Genomic DNA, 20,176 nt, shown 5'->3' on the forward strand with positions numbered 1-20,176 from the left:
GGTCAGGATTTGTCTTTTTTTAGGGCCAATTTAGGTGAAATTTCCACGTTAATCCAGCATTCTCTGAGCAAATTAGGGTTTATTCTGTTAGGGCGCGATCTTTCCCTGCGATCAGCGATGCCTCTGTTGTGTGTATGTGCGTTTACTTCCTTCGGATTGCACGGTGTCGTTGACTGGGCGGGCAATCTCTGGGTTAGAGGCTGCGTGGGGTATCACACACAAGTTACAATAAGGAGAGCGAGTGTTGGAACCGCGCGTGGAAGAAAAAGGCGAAGGGAGAGAGGCTTCTGTTGGCGATCCTTGAACAGGGTTCTGCCCGTGTTCAACATTTAGTCCACGGGAAAGGGTTCTACAGAGAGAGAGAGAGAGAGAGAGAGAGAGAGGGAGGGAGGGAGGAAAAAAGACTGGAGACTCCTCGCAAGCTTTCACGATAGAGTTTTAACCATCTGGTCATTTTCAACGCGATATCTGACAGGCTCTTTTATACAATTTCCTTCCTCTCCTCCCTCTCGCTATTTTCCAGCCGGACTTCCCTCAACATCTGCGTATGGAAGTTTCACAATAAAGGCAGGGATCGTGGTTCGACTTTGGAAAGGAACAGGCTCCAGACCGGGGTAAGTAGAATTTAAGTATCCAATTGTGCACAGCGCTGTATCCACATTCTCGATTATTCTGTTAAGCTTTGTGGAAAGAAAGCGTTTTTTTTTTGTTTGTTTTGCTGTTACGTTGAGGCAGGAATATATTCCGTCTATTTTCAGACTACCGCAATTTTTCGCTTCTATCAATCGTGAATTGATTTAATTGAATTAAAGTGAATTCCAGCGATGCCTTCATTTGCTTCAAGACAATGAAAACAAGCGAGGAATGGGCGAGACCAGTTAATTCAATAATTGTATGACCAAAATTGCCTCATCTTAGAGAAAAAATATTAAAGTGCGTGGCTGTTTCCCCTTAATTTCTCTCTCAAGTTTAAATATTGTTTGCAATTTAAAAAAATAATCAGTTTGATGGTGATCCGAAGCGTTTCTTTGGTTTTAAATTGCATTTTCCCTGCTTGTGTTGTTACACAGTCGCGGGGTCAGCGGGCTGTTGTAATTCGCTATCTTGTGGGGTTTGTTTTCCTCCGCTTGTAAAGAGAAATGGGCTTTTATATATAAAAAAACCCGTTGCGTGCAGGCTTCCTCAATGCAAAAATACAAAGAGCGTGCAGATGTTTAGGAGGGGTGGGGTGGATCGACAAGATTTAATCGAGGGAGCACTTGGATCTGGAGAGAGGCACTGTGGAGTGTTTCTAACCGTGCCCTGTTTGCAAAAAAAAAAGATTTATTAATTTTATTTCCACAATCAGAAAGAATTCCAGTGTGGAATAAGAGGTGGGGAATTGTCAGCAGCTGAATCTGTTCCTGCACCTGAATGTTGTGTGTGTGTAACACCTTTTGTCTGATCTGCATAATATTTGTGAATATCCAGACTGGGAGACGCAGGCAGCGACAGAACACAGCTTCTTATTCTCACATTGCATTTTTTTCGTTTGTGTGGAATCCCTCTGCCTCAAACAAAAATCGGCTTTCTAAAATGTGAGGGCTTTTAAGGCTGTTGTTTGGTATTAGAAGGCGCTGGATGTGTAACTTCAGCCTATTTTGTTTCAAACTGTATGACGTAATTTCATTTAAAGGGCCAGTCCGCCTGCTCAGGAATAATGGACACCGTTTTCCTCAGCCCTGCACAGAAAGAGGCCACGACCGATGAAGTCTGTCTCTACTCTTTTTAGGAAGGAAATAACTGTTTAGTGTATACGGTTTAGCATTTTGAAGTTTCCAAAATTACTTTAAAGCCACTGAGTTATATTCCTCAAGTTGCTTACTTGTTGGAAATCTGTCAACCAAATTGCATACGGCAAGCTCCTACAAGTATATGCATTGTAGCTACCAGATCTATGTCTTTAAGAAATGTTGATTTAGGTAAGTATTGGCCGGGGGAGGGGTGGGATTTACATCCACGTGGGAGGTGTGTTAGTGCCCAGCTTAACGTCTTGCCCAACAGTGCCAAAGTTCCCCAGCACTGCCGAGTTTTGTGTTCCGATCTCTTGCTTGGGAGTGTGGAGTGCATAAGGTACAGGGAACGTTAGCAGAGGGGGATGAGATTGTTCTGTGAGCCTGCAGCGATGGGCGGAATGGCCTCTTATGCCAAGTTGTGTGTGGCACGGTAGTGTAGTGATTAGCATAATGGTCTACAGTGCCAGTGACCGGGGTTCGGATTGCGCCACTGTCTGTACATTCTCCCTGTGACTGAGCAGATTTCCTCAGGGTGCTCAGGCTGCCTCCCACATTTCAAAGACGTACGGGTTAGTAGGTTAATTGGGTATAATTGGACTTGTTGGCTGGAAGGGTCTGTTACTATTGTCCCTAATACTAAAACTAAGCAACCGAAAGCAAAAATCCCTATTTCCTTATCAATGGTCTGGAGTCACCTTTATTATGGATGTGACTAGGGGACATTTTTATTGAAGAAGAATTGGGCTATTCTTCCTGCCAGCTGTGCTCAATATTTATGCCTGAATCAACATTTATATTTAATTAAAAATAGATTTATTTGACAATTTCTTGGAGCAGTGCTCATGTTTCTCCCGTGGGACTGAATCCAAGAGCCTTCTGACTCCCAGTTACTATCTGCCCCAACGCTAGTTAACAGAAACACCATCTTGTGCTCGTGTATGGGGCATCAGAGGGGGCAAGTGAGCTTCTGGCCCTAGTTAAAGTGTTGGGTCATTGGAACCTTTTTTAACTGTTTGTATCACCCATTGCCAACACTAAGCATTTTACTGTGTTCAAAGCAGTACCCAATTAACCAGGTTTAATATCACCGGCATATATCGTGAAATTTGTTGTCTTTGTGGCAGCAGTACAATGTAATACATAATAATCGAGAAAAATTATGAATTAAAGTAAATATTAAATAGGTAGTATAAAAATAAAAAGTAGTGAGGTAGTGTTCATGGATTCAATGTCCATTCAGAAATCAGATGGCTGAGGGGAAGAAGCTGTTTCTGTATCGTGGAGTGTGTGCCTTCAGGCTCCTGTACCTCTTTCCTGATGGTAGCAAGAGAATGAGGCATGTCCTGGGTGATGGGGGTACTTAATGGTGGATGTCGCCTTTTTGAGGCATCACTCCTTGAAGATGACCTGGACGCTACGGAGGCTGGTGCCCACGGTGGAGATGACTGAGTTTGCAACTGTAGTTTATTTCGATCTTGTGCAGTAGCTCCCCCATACTAGACAGCGATGTGGCCAGTTAGAATGCTTACCACAGTACATTTGTAGAAATTTGCGTTATCTTTCTGACATACCAAATCTCCTCAAACTGCTAATGAAATTTGGCTGCTGTCGTGCCTTCTTTGTAACTACGTCGATATGTTTGGTCCAGAATAGACCCTCAGAGATACTGACAGCCAGGAGAATGAAATTGCTCACTCTTTCATCTTCTTATCCCTCTGTGAGAACTGATGTGTGTTCCCTCATTTTACTGTCTTGAATCCATAGTTTTTTTTTGTCTGACATTGAGTGCAAGGTTGTCGCTGTGACACCACTCAACTAGCTGATATATATCGCTCCATCCTTTTGTCACCATCTGAAATTTTGCCAACAATAGTTGAGGTCAGAATGAAGCCTCTTTTTACATTGCCAGGTCAGATATAGCAGCAATACCTCTGGAATAAAGCTCCCTCGGCTGCCGTATTGACTGGTTGCAAGTGAAAGACAAAATGGAGTTAGATTCGTCTCTATGTTGTCTTTAGGTTAAGCTGCCTCTTTGTATGCCTCAACCAACAATAAATCAGATCTGGTCACGGTGACCTTTTCCTGCTTGCAGTGTAAGATTAGATTTAGCACAATGTGAATCTTGGGGTTGGGTTACAGATCGATGGATATTGTAATTTGCATCCATTTCCATTCAAAGCTCTATTGAATTTAATACTTTGGGTTGTGGAAGACCGTTTTTCCCCAGTTAATCCAGTTCCTGATTTGGTTGCCTTCAGAGCTTTCACATTCCTAAAGTCAGGGCTTTTGAAGTTGCTCATCTTCCTTAAAAATTGGTTCCCAATTTAGGGTATTCCCCCTCCAACGTAGCAGTTCCTTCTGGTCTGATGGATGATGGAGGCCTAGTGTTCGGTGATTGGTGGGTCCCTGGGGTCAATGTCGATAGCTGAGGCCTTTGGGGGAGGGTCAATTCTAAGGCCTGAGGGTGGAATTGGAAGTCCGGAAGTCAAGGCCCATTGGCCGGAGCCCTGAGTCTGTGAATCTCTGAGTCTGCTAGGGAAGTTGAAGCCCGATGTTTGCAAGCCCAACTTTTGCTGGAGGCCGAGGAAGACTACCTGTCCTGGGGTTGGAGGGATGTGTTTGTGTGTGACCGGGAGGGAGGGATGGAGTTTGTTTTGCTGTGGTTCTTTTGTTGCTTGTTGAGTCCTGTTTTGTTTGGTGTTGTTCTGCTGGACATTTTAGTCATGTTATGTTGATGCCAGAGAATGTGTGGCAACACCTGCGGGCTGCCCCCAGCACCTCCTTGGGTGTGTTGGTTGCCAATGCAAGTAATGCATTTCGCTGTATATTCATGTGATCTTCAATCTGGTGCCATTCCACTGGTGGTCCATGTTCTTTGGTGATAACAATACCCTCCCTCCTGATCTGGAGCTGGCTGGTCCCTGACTGGGCTGGCGAGCATTTGCCCACGGTTGGGTTAGCACTGGGTGCCAATGGGCATAGCATAGTAGCTACAACTTTCCTGAGCACAGCATCGGTGTGCTTTCTACGCCCACCACCAGCTCATGGGCATCATCATGATGGAAGCAGGCTCTTTGGCCCACCATGTCTTGGGTAACCATAATGTACCCATTTAGAACACAGAACAGTACAGCACAGTGTGGGTACTTCAGCTCACAATGTTGAGCCGCCCTTTGTAAACGTACTTAGCCCGTTTTTATATACGTACTTGTAAATGTATTTAGTGATCAATCTAACCCCTTCTTCATACTCAGACCAAAGCCCTCCCATTTTTTCTTCTGTTCACGTGCTTATCTAAGAATCTATTAAATATCTCTTAATATATCAGCCTGAAGTATTCGACCCCCCCCCCCACCCCCTGTGGCAGTGCGTTTCAGACACCTACCCCACTTTGTGTGTTTTTTTTTAAAAAAGCTTACCTCTGTCATCTACTTTCCTCCACTCATCTTAAAAGGATGTCCTTGGGTATTGCCCACGGCCACCCTGGGGAAAGTTTGTTGGCTGTCCACACTATCTGTTCCTCTCATAATTTTGTACACCTCTATCAAATTGCCTGTCATCCTCCCTCACTCCAAAGCAAAGAGAAAAGCCCTAGCTCACTGAAACGTTTCTCTTAAGGCATGTTCTCTAATCTAGGCAACATCCTGGTAAATTTCCTCTGCCCTTTCTCTAAAGCTTCCGTATTCTATTCACGATGAGGCATGGTAGTGTGGTGGTTAGCTCGACGCTTTACAGTACCAGTGACTTGGGTTCAATTCCCGCCGTTGTCCGTGAGGAGTTTGTATGTTCTCTCTGTGACCGTGTGGGTTTCCACAAAAGCCCAAAGATGTACCGGTTGGTAGGTTAATTGGTTATGTAAATTGTCCTGTCATTAGGCTCGAGTTAAGTTGGGGCAGCGTGGCTCAGTTTGGCCAGAAGCCCACATTCTACACTGTATCCCAATAAATAAATAATTATATTATTAATAATTAAAATAACCAGAACTGAACACAAGTTCTGACCACAGTTTTACAGAACTGCAACTTCACCTTGTGGCTGTCAAGCTCAAACCCCCTAACTAATGAAGGCCAATGTATTATAGATCTTCCTAACCACTCTAGCAACCTGATTGGCAACCTTCATAAACACCAGTGCTATTTTTATTTCACCCCCCCCCCCCACCTCATTTCCATCAGCTCTGCAGAGAGGTTCGGACAGGTACATGGATGAGAGGCTATGGAGAAGTATGGTTCAGGTCCAGGTTGATGAGAATAGTTCCTATTCTATGGATTTGTTGCATATCCCCGCAGAAAAAAGAATGTCAGGGTTCTACGTGGTGACATGTGTGTACTCTGATAAATTTCACTTTGAACTTTGACTAGCAGTTTGGCATGGGCTCGATGGGCTGAATGGCCTGCTTCTGTGCTGTAGTGCTCTAAGTCTATGATTCTGTCACTCGCCTCCACGTGGGTGCCAACTTACAGTGGCCACTTACCACACCATCTTCTGGATGTGGCGGGGAAACTGGAGTACCCGGAGTAAACCCACAGAGAGAGGACACCAGGAGTCACAACTGAACCTGGATCGCGGGAGCTTCGAGGCAGCCGTTCCTCCGTGCCGCCAGGTTCCGGCTGCTTGGTTTGGATCACTCCCTCCATCCGAGCAATTGAAAAGTAGTCGGGGGAGCTCGCCCTAACGTTCTGGCTTGGCAACAAGACGACGTGTTAATTGGCTGAGGAGAGTTCCTGTGTGAATGTTGATTTGGTGTGTGGTTTACACTGAATCAGAATCAGGTTTCATTGTCGCTGACATATGTCGTGAAATTTGTTGCTTTGGGGCAGTGTAATACGCAAATACTATTAAGTTACAATAAGTAGTGCAAAAAGAGCAGTGTGGTAGTGTTCATGGACTCTTGAGAAATCTGATGGTGAAGGGACAGAAGCTGGTCCTAAAACCTTGAGTGTTTCTTCTTGTATATGGCAGTAGTGAGACGATGGCATGTCCTGGATTGTGAGCCTTTTCAATAATGGATGCTGCCGCCTTGAGGCTTTGCTTTTTGATGATGTCATCTGGTGGGGATGCTGGTGCCCATGATGAAGCTGGGTGAGTTTACAGCTTTCTACGGCTTTTTCCAACCCTGTGCATTGTTGTCTCCATACCGGTCAGTGATGTGGCCAGTCAGAATGCTGTGCACCGTAGAGTGACCTAGCAAATCTCCTCAAACTCCCGATGAAATATAGCCACTGGCATGCCTTTGTGATTGTATCAACGTGCAGCAGCCAGGATAAGTCCTCGAGAGATGTTGACATCCAGGAGCTTGAAGCTACTCAGACTTTCCGCTGCTGACCCTCAATCAGGACTGGTGTGCGTTCCACTGATTTTTCCTTCCTGAGGTCCACAATCAGTTCCTTGGTCTTGCTGATATTGAATGCAAGGTTGCGGATCATAGCTTGATCACTAAGACCACTGCTTGTATCTTGGAATGGAACAGCTCAGTACTAGAAGCTGCCATGAGAATTTTTTTTTCTTTTGACACTCTCAAGTTTGTTGTGATTTAACCATATACATGTTTACCGCCACATGAGACAACATTTCTCCAGACCAGGGTGTGAAGCACAGTAGTGCAGATAACACACAATAACTTAGGAAGGTAAGGAGTAAATCTACAAATGAATTATGCATAGATAAGTAAAGTGCATAAATTACATATTGTAGGGTAGAGTACAAATTATCCGATGACACTTCGAATGTGTGCAGCAGGGAGTTCAGAAGCCTAAGGTCCAGAGGGAAGAAGGTGTTTCCCATCCTGACAGTTCTTGTCTTTGGGCATCAGAGTCTCCTGCCTGATGGTAGAAAGTGCAAGAGGATGCTGGATGGATGGGTGGGATCCTTGCGTATGCAGGGCTCCTGATAAGTGACGCCGATGGATGTTAGGAAGACCCCTATGATCCTCTCAGCCGTTGTCACAGTCCTTTGTCGGGACTTCTGTTCTGATGCTTTGCTTCTGCCTTACAGGATTTAGACACAGCTTCTCAGGATGTTCTCAATGGTTGACCTGTAAAATTCATTTGGGTGGCGGGGGGTGGAAGCCTCGCTTGCCTCAACATGGGGGCTTTATTTAGCGGCCTGTGTGGTCCAGTTATAGGTGCGCCCAGTCCTCTGTTGCTTTAGCTGAGGTTGCGGCTTTGTACTGTGATCATCTACTTCTGAACACAGAGACCTTCGTTTAATGTTTTTTCTGCCTTGATGTCTTGTGGCTCGTGGTCCGATTTTGTCAGGAATCAAGAGGCCAAGAGATGGGGAGGAACCTCTTGGTGTGAAGACGTAGAATGAGAAGACGGGGCTGAACGGGAGAGTGATTAAGTTTTGGCAGCAAGCAGCAGGGGAGAGTTTAGATGTGCAGAGAAACATGCAAAATGCTGGCGGTACACAGCAGGTCAGGTAGCATCCATGGAGAGGAACAGAGTTTGACATGTTGGGCTAAGATCCTTCATTCTGGCATCTTCAGAATCCCTTGTGTTCAGATGGTAAGGGAGCTTGGAAGGTTTGTGGAAACATTATTGAGACATTCAGCTGGAAACAGGCCATTTGGCCTGTCGGATTTACACTGATCTTTATTTTGATGATCGCATCGTCTCCACTACACCCCGAATTTTATAACCCACCTACACACTGGGTGTAATTTACTGTGGCCAATTAAACTACCGATCCCAGTGGCTTTCTCAGGGGAAACCTTAGTGGTCAGAGGGAGAACGTGCAAACTCCACATAGCAAGCAGTGAAGGTTGGGTAGCTTAGAGCTGTGGAGAGCAGCTCTACTTAACTCAAAGTTCAAAGTAAATTTATTATCAAAGTACCTATGTGTCACCGGTTGCAACCAGGAGATTAATTTTCCTGTGGGCATACTCAATAAATCCTATAACCATAATAGAATCAGTGAAAGTCCACACCAACGGCATCAAACCAGTGTGCAAAAGACAACAAACTGCAGATACTAAAAGAAAGTGATATTGGTAATAATAAATAAGCAGTAAATATTGAGAACATGAGATGAAGAGTTCCTGAAAATGAGGCCATCGTCTGTAGGAACATTTCAGTGATAGGGCAAGTGAAGTTATCCCCTTTGGTTCAAGAGCCTGATGGCTGAGGGGTAATAACTGTTCCTGGACCAGGTGGTGTGAGTCCTGAGGCTCCTGTATCTACATTCCGATGGCAGGAGTGAGCAGAGAGCAGGACCTGGGTGATGGGGATTCCTGATGATGGATGCTGCTTCCCTGTGACAGCGCTCCGTGTAGATATGCTCAATGATAGAGAGGGCTCTACCCTTGGCCGTATCTACTACTTTTTGTAGGATTTTCCATTCAAAGGTATTGGTGTTTCCTTATCAGGCTATATTGTAGCCAGTTAATATTCTCTCCACATCTATAGAAGTTTCTCAAAGTTTTACTGTACATGTCATGCTGTATCTTCACACTCTCCTAAGGAAGTAGAGCGACTGTCGTGCTTTCTTTGTAATTACACTTTGTGATGGGTCCTCTGAAATGGTAACACTGAGGAATTTAAAGTTGCTGACCCTCTCCACCTCAGATTCCCTCAATGAGGACTGGATCATGGGCCTCTGGTTTCCTCCTCCTGGAGTCAAAATCAGCTCTTGGTTTTGCTGACATTGAGTAAAAGAATGTTGTTGTGGCACCACTTAGGCAGATTTTCAATCTCCTTTCTATATGCTGATTCATCACCACCTTTGATTCAGCCTATGACAGTGGAATCGTCACCAAATTTGAATACTACGTTGGAGCTGTACAGTTGTAAGTGTAAAGCGAGTTAGAGCAGGGGGCTAAGCACAGAGCCTCGTGCACCTATACTGATGGAGATTGTGGGGGGATGTTTTTGCCAGTGCGAACTGACTGGGGTCTGCAAGTGAGGAAATCGAGGATCCAATTGCACAAGAAGGTATTGAAGCCAAGGTCTTGAAGCTTATAAGTGTTGAGGGGATGATAGTATTGAATGCTGCGCTGTAATCGATGAAGACCATCCTGATTGTTCACCTTTGCTGTGCACATTTTCCAGGGTTGAGTGAAGAGCTAATGAGATGGCATCTGCTGTGGACCAGTTGTAGGCAAATTGGAGCGGATCCGAGTTGCTTGTCAGACATGAATTGATATGTTTCAGCAGCAACCTCTCAAAACACTTCATCACTGTGGATGTGTGGATGGTCATTGAGGCAGATTAGGCAGGAGTATAATTGAAGCCTGCGTGAAGCAGTGGGGCGCCTCAGACTACTGAAGTGAGAGGTTAAAGGTCTCAGTGAACACTCCAGCCAGTTGATTAGCACAGGTCTTCCAGTACTCGGCCAGGTTCCCCACCTGGACCAGAAGCTTTCCGTGGGATCACCCTCCTGAAGAACGCTCGCAGATTGGCCTCAGAGACTGAAATTACCCTTCTGCCCTGCAGGGCAGCACGGTTCAAAGTAAACTTATCGAAGTACGCATGTGACGCCATGTACTACCTTGAGATTCATCTTCTTGCAGGCAATCACAGTAGGACAAAGAAATGCAACAGAGTCAGTGAGAATCTAAAGCTAGCGTAGTGGTTAGTGTAACCTTCTACAGTGCCGGTGATTGGGGCTCAATTCATGCCACACTCTCTTTAAGGGTTTTTGTTATGTTCTTCCCCATGATTGAGTGGATTTCCTCCAGGTATTCTGATTCCCTCCCACATTTAATGACATACTAGTTAGGGTTAGTAATTTGTGGGCATGCAATGTTGGTACTGGAAGCATGGCAACACTTGCAGGCTGCCTCCAGCGCTTGCTTGGACTGTGCTGCTTGTCGACACGTATGCATTTCACTGTGTGTTCTGATATGCACGTGACAAAGCTAGTCTGATCACTGCATCGCTGCGTTGGCAGAGATTACATCAGAATATGCCTGGATTCTTTCAATTTTGTGTTTTATATTCTGTGTTTTTTGCTTTTCTCTGTTGCTGTTTGCACTTTTTTTGTGCATTGAGGTGTTTGATGTTTTGCTTTGAGTTCCATAGTTTTCTTTGTTTCGTGCTGCCTGTGGTGAAGGTGGTTGTATATTGCATACATACTTTCATAGTAAGTGTGCTTTGAATCCTTGAGTGGTAGTTTTGCCACTTGCAAAATTATGAACTCTGCTTTCCCTTGGTTAATGGGGCACTTCTGTGATTAAAAACAGGGACATCACTCCCCAGTCAGTTTTGATTTAAACCGTTCTTTCTCTCCGTAACCTTTGCCCCCTTAATTAATGTATCAGAATCAGCTGGAATATTGTCCCATCATCTGTGACGAACTTCCTCCTGTCTGCCTCCTACTGACCCCACTGATCATTGCTCACGGCTGAGCTTGGACATTCAGTGTTATCATTGCAGCTTCAACCCCCTCTTTTCCCCAGGAGAGAGAGCAGGGGTAAATTATCTTTATATAAACTGGTTCACCCCCCACCCGCCCCCGATACCAGGCCCACCGAAGCTTGTTGCACCATTCGGGTCAGTGTTTATCTTGCCTTTTTAATTTTGGGGTGTGCACTGATTAGATTCAGCGTGACTTGTCCTGACCATAATTGCTGCAAAAGGAAAATGAAGTCTTGCCGGCCCTTCACCTTGTCTGTTGTGGTTGTCTACTCTATCTAGTGCTCCCGGTGCGGCCCCTCTACATTGATGAGACCAGATGTTGATTAGGGGACAGCTTTGTTGAGTACCTTCGCTCTGTCTGCCGTAAAGGGCAGGATCTCCTGGTGGCTAACCATTTTGATTTGAATTCCCATTCTGACATGGTCTCCTCTACTGCCATGATGAGGGAGCAACCCTCGTGTTCTGTTGGGTTAGCCTGCAACATGATGGTGTAAACATTGATTCCTATAACTTCCTGTAAGTTGTCTTCCTCCCTCCCCATTCCCCATTCTGGTTACTATCTCGCCTCTTCTCATCTGCCTGTTGCCTCCCTCTGGTTGTCCTCCTCCTTCCCTTTCTTCCATAGTCCACTGTCCTTTTCTATTAGATTCCTTCTTTGGCTCTTCATCTCCTTCACCTATCATCTCCCTGCTTCTCATTTCATCTCTTTATTCCGGCTCCTTTCCAGTTCTGATGAAGCGTCTTGGCCTGAAACGTCAACTGCTTATTCCCCTCCGTAGATCCTTGCTGATTCCCTCCAGGATTTTGAAGAAAGTCTTGAATTTCCTTTGTGCTCCTTGGGTCATTTTCAGCATATTTTCAAAACGTGCTGCAGGTGGTGAGGTTCCTTGGAATTTGAGGAGGTCAAGTCATTGGTATATTGAAAGTGGATGTTGATCGGCCCTTGATTAGTTGGGGAGTCAAAGGTTATTAATCAGAGCATTGAGTATAGGAGTTGGGATGTAATGTTGAAATTGTATAAGACATTGGTAAGGCCAAATTTGGAGTATTGTGTACAGTTCTGGTCACTGAGTTATAGGAAAGATGTCAATAAAATTGAGAGTGTACAGAGGAGGTTTACTAAAATATTGCCTGGGTTTCATCTCGTAAGTTATAGAGAAAGGTTGAACAAGTTAGGTCTTTATTCTCTGGACCATAGAAGGTTGAGGGGGGACTTGATAGAGGTGTTTAAAATTATGAGGGGGATTGATAGAGTTGACTTGGATAGGCTTTTTCCATTGAGAGTGGGGAAGATGAAAACAAGAGGACATGAGCTGAGAGTTAAAGGACAAAAGTTTAGGGGTAACGAGGGGGAACTTCTTTACTCAGAGAGTGGTAGCTGTGTGGAACGAGCTTCCAGCAGAAGTGGTTGAGGCAGGTTCGATGTTGTTGTTTAAAGTTAAATTGGACAGCTATATGGCCAGGAAAGGAATGGAGGGTTATGAGCTGAGTGCAAGTCGGTGAGGCTAGGAGAGAGTAAGAGTTCGGCACGGACTAGAAGGGCCGAGATGGCCTGTTTACGTGCTGTAGTTGTTATATGGTTGTGGGAAGATGGTAGGAGAGGGATAATAAGTCAGCCATGATGGAATGATGGTGCAGACTTGATGGACTGAATGGCCTCCTGCATCTCACAATCTTGTGGTCTATTGTTATTTGAGAAATATAGCAGCTAGCCTGCACACCACAAGGCCCACGAACAGAATAAGTGCCAGTTCCCGTTCCACAGATGCTACTTGACCCGCGGTTCCTCCAGCAGATCGTTGCCTCAGATCTCTCACATAGCCGCGGGATTCAGAGCGTTTAATGATCCTTGCTTTTGATGACTATTGTTCAAGGAACCAGGGGGACGTCCTAGCACAGCTCTTTCTTGAAATAACTCCTTTGGATCTTTCATGTCCTCTTCAAAGCATTAGATTAAAACCTAGCCCTGAAGGATTAAAGACTTTTTTTTTTGCAGTCAGTGTCTTCAGGGTTAGAAAGAAAGGGAGATATTTTCTACCAGAAAATTTCCAGGCAAAACGTCCCTCCCTACTACAGAAAGCAGAGGGTATTGTGCTTCCTTCATGACACGCGTGTTGTATTGAGTCATTTCTCGGTTTTTTTATATACACATTACAATTTTTCATGTATTGCACTGTACTGCTGTTGCAAAACAATTCATTTCATATGATTCTGATCTGCGATGGAGATGATCATGACATCTCGGGATTGCTGATGAAATTCTTGTAAATTGGTGCTGCTTTTCCCGCACTGCGTGAGTGACCACACTTCGGGATTACTGCCATTCAAAGCACTGAATGTCGACACACAAAATGCTGGAGGTGCATCGTGGGTCAGGCAGCATTGATGGAGGGAAATGTCTGATGAAGGGTCTTGGCCCGAAACAACGACTGTTTACTCTTCTCCGTAGACGCCGCCTGGCCTGCTGAGTTCCTCCAGCGTTTTGTGTGTATTATTTTGATTTCCAGCATCTGCAGTTTTTCCTTTTGTGCTGTGGAATTCCAAACTGTGGTGCTTTAGGACACAATGAGCATCAGCAAATGCCATTCTTTCTTTCGTTGAATTTTTCCTCTTGTTTACAAGATGTGACCCTCTGTGGTTGATGAAGTATTTTCAGTAGAATGCTAATGTTTGTTTAAGTCAATTCCCAGTGAATCTCTAGCCTCTTTTTTACAGCACATTTGTGTCATTATTACGCAGACTCTTGGGGATGAGTCACTGGGATTTATTGATTCAACCAAATTGCCTCTTTTTTTTTGCAAGTGGTCTTAAGTGAATGATTGGTTTATTTGCTTTTCCTAAGTGCCTGTGCCCCACAGTACGGTGGGAGAAAATGCTAGGAGAGGGGGCAGTGAAAGGATAGATGAGATGGGCAGAATGATTGTCACCGAGAGAAGGGGTTAAACTAGGGTAGGGAGGGTGAAGGTCTGACTTTTTGAGGGACATAAGAGACTGTAGATAACCAGAATCGGGAGCAGCACACAGAACGCTGGAGGAGCACAGTGGGTGAGGCAGCCTCAATGGGAAGACAAGGGCCGAGGCCCTTCATCTGCATTAGGAGGGGAGGTAGCCAGCCAAAAACGCACGGTGGCGTAGTGGTTAGCGCAACGCTTTATGGTAGAGGCAAACTGGGTTCAACTCCTGCCTGTAAGGAGTTTGTACTTCTTCCCTCGTGACCGAGTGGGTTTCCTCCGGATGCTCTGGTTTCCTCCCATAGTCCGAAAGACATCCGGTTCGTAGGATAAATCCCCCTGCCATCGATTTCAGAAGGGCATTGAACCCATGAACTCTACCTCACTACTTTTTTAAAAAACTTCCTATTTTTTGCACTTATTTAATTTAACTATTTAATATATGTATACTTTAATTATCAGTTTCCCTTTTCTCTCATGGATTACATTGTACTGCTGCCACGAAGTTAATAAATTTCACAACCTATGCCAGTGATATTAAACCTGATTCTGAATCTTAATTGGTCATTGTAAATTGACCCGCGATTAGGCTCGGACTAAGTCGAGGGATAGCTGGACGGTGGTGTGGCTTGAAGAGCCTATCTACGCTGTATGTTAGTAGTAAGAATAACAAAAAGGTGCAGAATTAGCTCCACAACCTTTAGACTCTCTTTCAAGGACTCTGCAGCTCGTTCTCAGTATTATCTATTTACTTATTATTTATGTTCACAGCTTGTGTTTGTGTGTAGTTTTTCATTGATTCTGTTGTACTGCTATGCTTAGCTGTAAAGGAAGTGCTTCTCAGGTTAGTATATGGTGCCATATATGAACGCCGATAATAAATGTGGAACTTTCAGCTGGGTGGTGGTGGGGGTTGAAAGGCAGATGGGGGAGTGGAGAATGGGAATGATGCCAGGCGATGGGTGGACTGATGGACGGTTTAATGACTGGCAGGCGTGTGTATGGAATACTGATGTACAAGAGTGGGAGAGGCGGGACTGGTATCTCAGGGGGAAAATTGGTCCTGAAAATACCCCGTTGGTTTCATAATTGCGTGGAAGAGACAGCCCTCGAAGTAGGTACTGTACGTGTCAGTTTCCGACTGTGGTAATAGAAGCCCGTGCAGTACATGACACAGCCACACTAATGCAGCAAGACGTTTTCCAAAAACACTTGCTCCTTCTGCATCAGTGGCTATATCCTGTCGCTCCTGCCTGGAGCTTTCTGATGTCGGAAAACCGATTTGCTGGTTGATACTGACATCGCTGCAGATCTCCTGCAGATAATTCCTACACTCCTTTTGAACATCTGTTGTTTGTTCTGCCCTGCATGACAACGCTGGCTCTGGTGCTTCTGCTATGCCAGAGGAACAACTATCACCTTTATTTATTTAGCAATACAGTGCCGAGTAGGCCCTTCCGTCCCGGCAGCCCCCGATTAACTCTAACCTAATCGGTGAACAATTTACAATGACTTCACGGTAGTTTGATGGTGAGGTTGGAGTTAGTGCGGAGAGAGTGGAGGGCAGTGCGTTCAGAGGGAGTGAGGTTGGAACAGGAGAGAGGAGTGGTGAAGTTGAGACGGTTGATGTCTTGGCGACAGTATTTACAATTTACAATGACTGGTATGTCTTTGGATGGTGGGGGGTTGCCCTGGAGAAAACCGATTCATTCCGGGGCAGGGTGCTCAGAGACTCCTACAGAACAGTGCCGGAATTGAACTCTGAACTCTGGAATGCCTCGTGCTGAAGTAGTGTCGCTCTAACCGTTTGGCCACCGTGGCGTCCAGTGTTTCAAGGCTAGAAACTTGGTCTTTCTAGTCGCCGATGTTAACTTCACTTTCAGGCCCGCAGTTAATACCCATTGGCCTTGTTCTCAGTAGCTGTCACAGGTACTTGAGAGTGTCAACCACAATGAGTTGGTTCGACAGCCAAGACTGAGGTTGGATGCAGTATGGATTCCCGTACCTGAAACACGTTACCAAAGTTACTTTGAACCTTGTTAATGACTCAGCTGATCCTCTGTTAACTTCAGCCTGGCCTAGCATGGTGTTGGTGCTCCATGGTAACCGAGACTTGAGCTGCCCACATGCTGAAATTGTAAAGAAAAGTCTTGCATTTCCATAATGCCTTTCATATCCCTTTTCAGTCAAGGTCTGCTTAGGCTTACATTAGTTGTGGGGCATAATTGGATTGTACCCTGCCACATGTGGTCCATGATGAGGCACTGACTTTTGGTTCCACCAGTGTGTTCAAGTTCAGTAATCTTTGGTGTGTGGGCTTTGTCTTTGGGGACATGGTACTCCATTCCCTCCCCCCACCCTATAGGTCCCCCGTCCACTTTACCCAGTCAGGGCCACCATCCACTCTCTGTGTTCCCACACTCCTCCCTATTGTCCTTGTCTCTTCAGTGAGTATAGCCTGCACTCATTCACCTGATCATTCTTGTCTTTATTTGTCAAGAAATAAGTTGCAGTTATAAAACTCCAATTGGGTGACGTCTGCAGGATCGTATTCAGTTCTGGTCATCCTGTTGTATGGAGGTCGTGGTATATGGAGGGGTGATGAACTCCGGAAGGCCCTTCATCTCATGGCCCACTGTCCTCTCCTATTAGATTCCTTCTTCAGCAGTTTAGCTCTCCCATCTTCCCTCCCAGATTCTCTCTTCATTCCCCCCCCCCCACCTTCCCCTCTCACCTGGTCTGATCTATCACATGTACTCCCTTCCCTCCCCCCCCCCAATCTTTTTTTTTATCCTGGTTTCTGCTTTCTTCCCTTCCAGACCCGATGAAGGTTCTTGGCCCCAGTGTAGACTGTTCATTCTCCTCCACAGATGCTGGCTGACTTGCTGAGTGCTGGCAGCACTCTGTGTGAGCTCGCCGGGATCCTGCCTGGGTTAGACGGGGTGTGTTACAGGAAGTTAGACATACGTGCGCTGTTAGACGGGGTGTGTTACAGGAAGTTAGACATACGTGCGCTGTTTTTCTTTGAAGTGACTGGGACTGAAGGGAGACCTCATAAAAGTTGATAAGATTGAGAGGCATAGATAGAGTAGGCAGCCGGTATCGTTTTATCCCAGGGTCCAATTACCTAATACTTCTTATTTATTCATTGAGGTACAGCGAGGAATAGTTCCTCCTGGCCCTTTGAACTAAGCTGCCCAGCAGTCCCCCGATTTAATCCACGTATAATCACGGATTAATTACAATGACCAATTAACCTACCAAACGGTACATCTTTGGACTGTGGGAGGAAACCAGAGCACCCGGAGGAAACCCACACAGTTACGGGGAGCACGTACAAACTCCTTGCAGGCAGCGGCGGGAATTGAAGCCAGATCACTGGCACCGTAAAGTGTTGTGCTAGCCGTTATGCTACCGTACTCCCCCCCCCCCGCCCCCAATACTAGAGGGGCCTGTATTTATGTTGAGTGGAGCAAAGTTCAAAGGAGATGTGTGGGGCAAGTTTCTTCACACCAGTGAGACCACTTACTTTACAACAGTGAGTGCTGAGTGCCTGGGATGTAATATAAGCAAATATGAAAGAAGAGTTTGATAGGCTGTTGGATAGGTGCACATATATCCAGAGAATAGAGCTGGGGTCCACAGCCCCCTTAGTTATTGGTAAGGGTCCATGGCATAAAGTTTGGGAATCCGTGAAATAGAGCTATATAGACACTGTTTAGGCAGAAAGGATTAGTTTGGTTAGCCATTTAATTACGAGTTTAATTAGTTCAATACTTAGTTATTTATTTGGTTCAAACTTGAAGGCAGGGTACAAGGTCAAAAGCAGGATTCTTGGCAGTGTGGAGAAACGGAGAGATCTTGGGGTCTGACTCTATAGACCTTCAAAGTTGAGACGTAAGTTGATAGGATGGAGAAAAAGGTTTATGTGGTGTGCTGGCCATCATTAGTGGGTTTGAGTTCAAGACCCACGATGTTATGTTGCAGCTCTATAAAACTCTGGTTACAGTACACTGTGTTCTTTTCTGGTAATCTCATTTCTGGGAAGGTGTGGAGTCTTCAGAGAGAGTTCACAGGAGATTTGCCAGTATCAGAGAACATGTATTAGGAGGAAAGGTTGGACGAGCTAGATCTTTTCTCTTTGGAGCAAAGGAGGCTGAGAGGTGATAGATGTGTTTAAGCTGATGAGAGGCATAGATAGAGTGGACGGGCAGCACTTTCTCGCCAGGGTGGCACTTTCCAACACTAGATGACGTGCATTTAAGGTGAGTTTACGGGAGACGTCGGAGGAAGGTTTTTTTACCCAGCTTCGATTGCACTGCCGGGGTGCTGGTAGAGACTGATACACTAGAGACATTCTGGAGGCTCTTAGATCGGCAAGTGGACGTGAGAGAAATGGAGATTTATGGACTGTGTAGGAGGGAAGGATTAGAAAGATAGCCGAGAAGGTTTATTATCTAGGTGGGCCAAAGGCCCTGTACTCTGCTGTACTCATCTATGTACATCAAGGGCTGTTGGGCCCGGACTGTTCTGTGTACAATATCATCAGCTCACAGGTTCAGACTCGGCTCTACTGTTCTGTGCCCCTCATAATTTTGCATTCCTCTATTAAAATCTCCCCTTATTCGCCTGTGCTCCAGGAATGTTGTGCTAAAGCGAGATTTGAACCTTCCACCTACCTCCTGCTAGGTTGATTCCTTACTGCCACATGTGCTGAGGTACAGTGACAAACTTGTCTTGCCTACTGTTCAGATCTGTGCGTTGGGTGTTGACGGTCTTGTTTTGATGGCTTCTTTGGGTTTCTGTGTTCTGTGGCTGCCTGTAAGGAGATGAATCTCAAGGTTGTATAATTTATACATACTTTGATAATAAATGTACTTTGATCAATTCATTACAACTGTGCATTGAGGTAATACAAGTTAAAGCAATAACAGAATAAAGTTCAAAGCAATTTTATTATGTAAGTACATTCATGTCACCCGGGGGAAATTGGTGTCTGAAAAGAGGATGCTGTCTAAGTTGCTTGCCATCTTGGCCAATGTCTCCCATCCACTACGTAATGTACTGGGTGGGCACAGGAGTACATTCAGCCAGAGACTCATTCCACCGAGATGCAACACAGAGCGTCATAGGAAGTCATTCCTGCCTGTGACCATCAAACTTTACAACTCCTCCCTTGGAGGGTCAGACACCCTGAGCCAATAGGCTGGTCCTGGACTTATTTCATAATTTACTGGCATAACTTAGATATTCTATTTAACTATTTATGGTTCTATTACTATTTATTATTTATGTTGCAACTGTAACGAAAACCAATTTCCCCTGGGATCAATAAAGTATGACTACTACTACTATTACATATACAACCCTGAGATAAATTTTCTTGCCGGCATTTGCAGTACATGCAAGAAACACAATAGAATCAATGAAAGAGTGCTCTCAACAGGACAGGCAAACAACTAATGTGCAAAAGGCAATAAACTACAAACACAAAAAGAGAGGGGGATTCAGTAAAAAGAGAAAATAGGTAAAAAAGAGAACAATGTGTGTGACAGCTGCAGAGAAAGTACAGGGCAGATAGGAAATAAGGTGTGAGGTCATTTAGAAGTGTGAATTCTCCCCATGGAGGCCCGCGACTGATCCAGGCCGATTGGGCCTCGTTCCACGTTTCCTGGATTCTGTCACTAATGCCACGTTTGGGAGCTCGGGGCTGCTGGTAATAAGGCCTGATTATGGAAGCTCCTGGGGCCAGTGTAGACTTGCTCATTGCAGGCGGCAGCCTGGCGTCTCTGCCAGGAGTGACAAAGACCTTTCTCCGCGCCTCGCGAGGTGTCGAATTCTGCCTAATGAGGCCCTTGCAACCGACTGTCAGGCTTGACAGATAGAAAGTGGTTCCACGGTGTTGACGGGGTGTTACCATTAATAAGTTCCGCCACTCTCTCCAAAATCCTTGGGCATTGCGCTTAGCAAAGAAGTGGCTAAATTTCCTGAAGCTACGTGGAGTGTGACACCAGCCCAGCTCTCAATGCCAAGACAATTACACAGTATGGATTGGCATACTTAAAGGGTACTTTTAGTCGCACAGTGCTGCAAT

General features: G+C 45.3%; 1 protein-coding gene across 2 annotated transcripts in view; it reads left to right on the forward strand.

Moving 5' to 3' along the window:
* Window positions 1-226: 226 nt before the first annotated feature.
* sema4c (sema domain, immunoglobulin domain (Ig), transmembrane domain (TM) and short cytoplasmic domain, (semaphorin) 4C) overlaps window positions 227-20,176 on the forward strand; it is a 133,335-nt gene continuing 113,385 nt past the window's right edge. For both annotated transcript variants that reach the window (XM_072266568.1, XM_072266569.1), the window contains exon 1: window positions 227-614. The gene's annotated coding sequence lies outside the window, so the exon portion shown is untranslated. The remainder of the gene's footprint in view (window positions 615-20,176) is intronic.

Source organism: Mobula birostris, chromosome 8 (genome assembly GCF_030028105.1).
Source record: "Mobula birostris isolate sMobBir1 chromosome 8, sMobBir1.hap1, whole genome shotgun sequence".
Lineage (NCBI taxonomy): Eukaryota > Metazoa > Chordata > Chondrichthyes > Myliobatiformes > Myliobatidae > Mobula > Mobula birostris.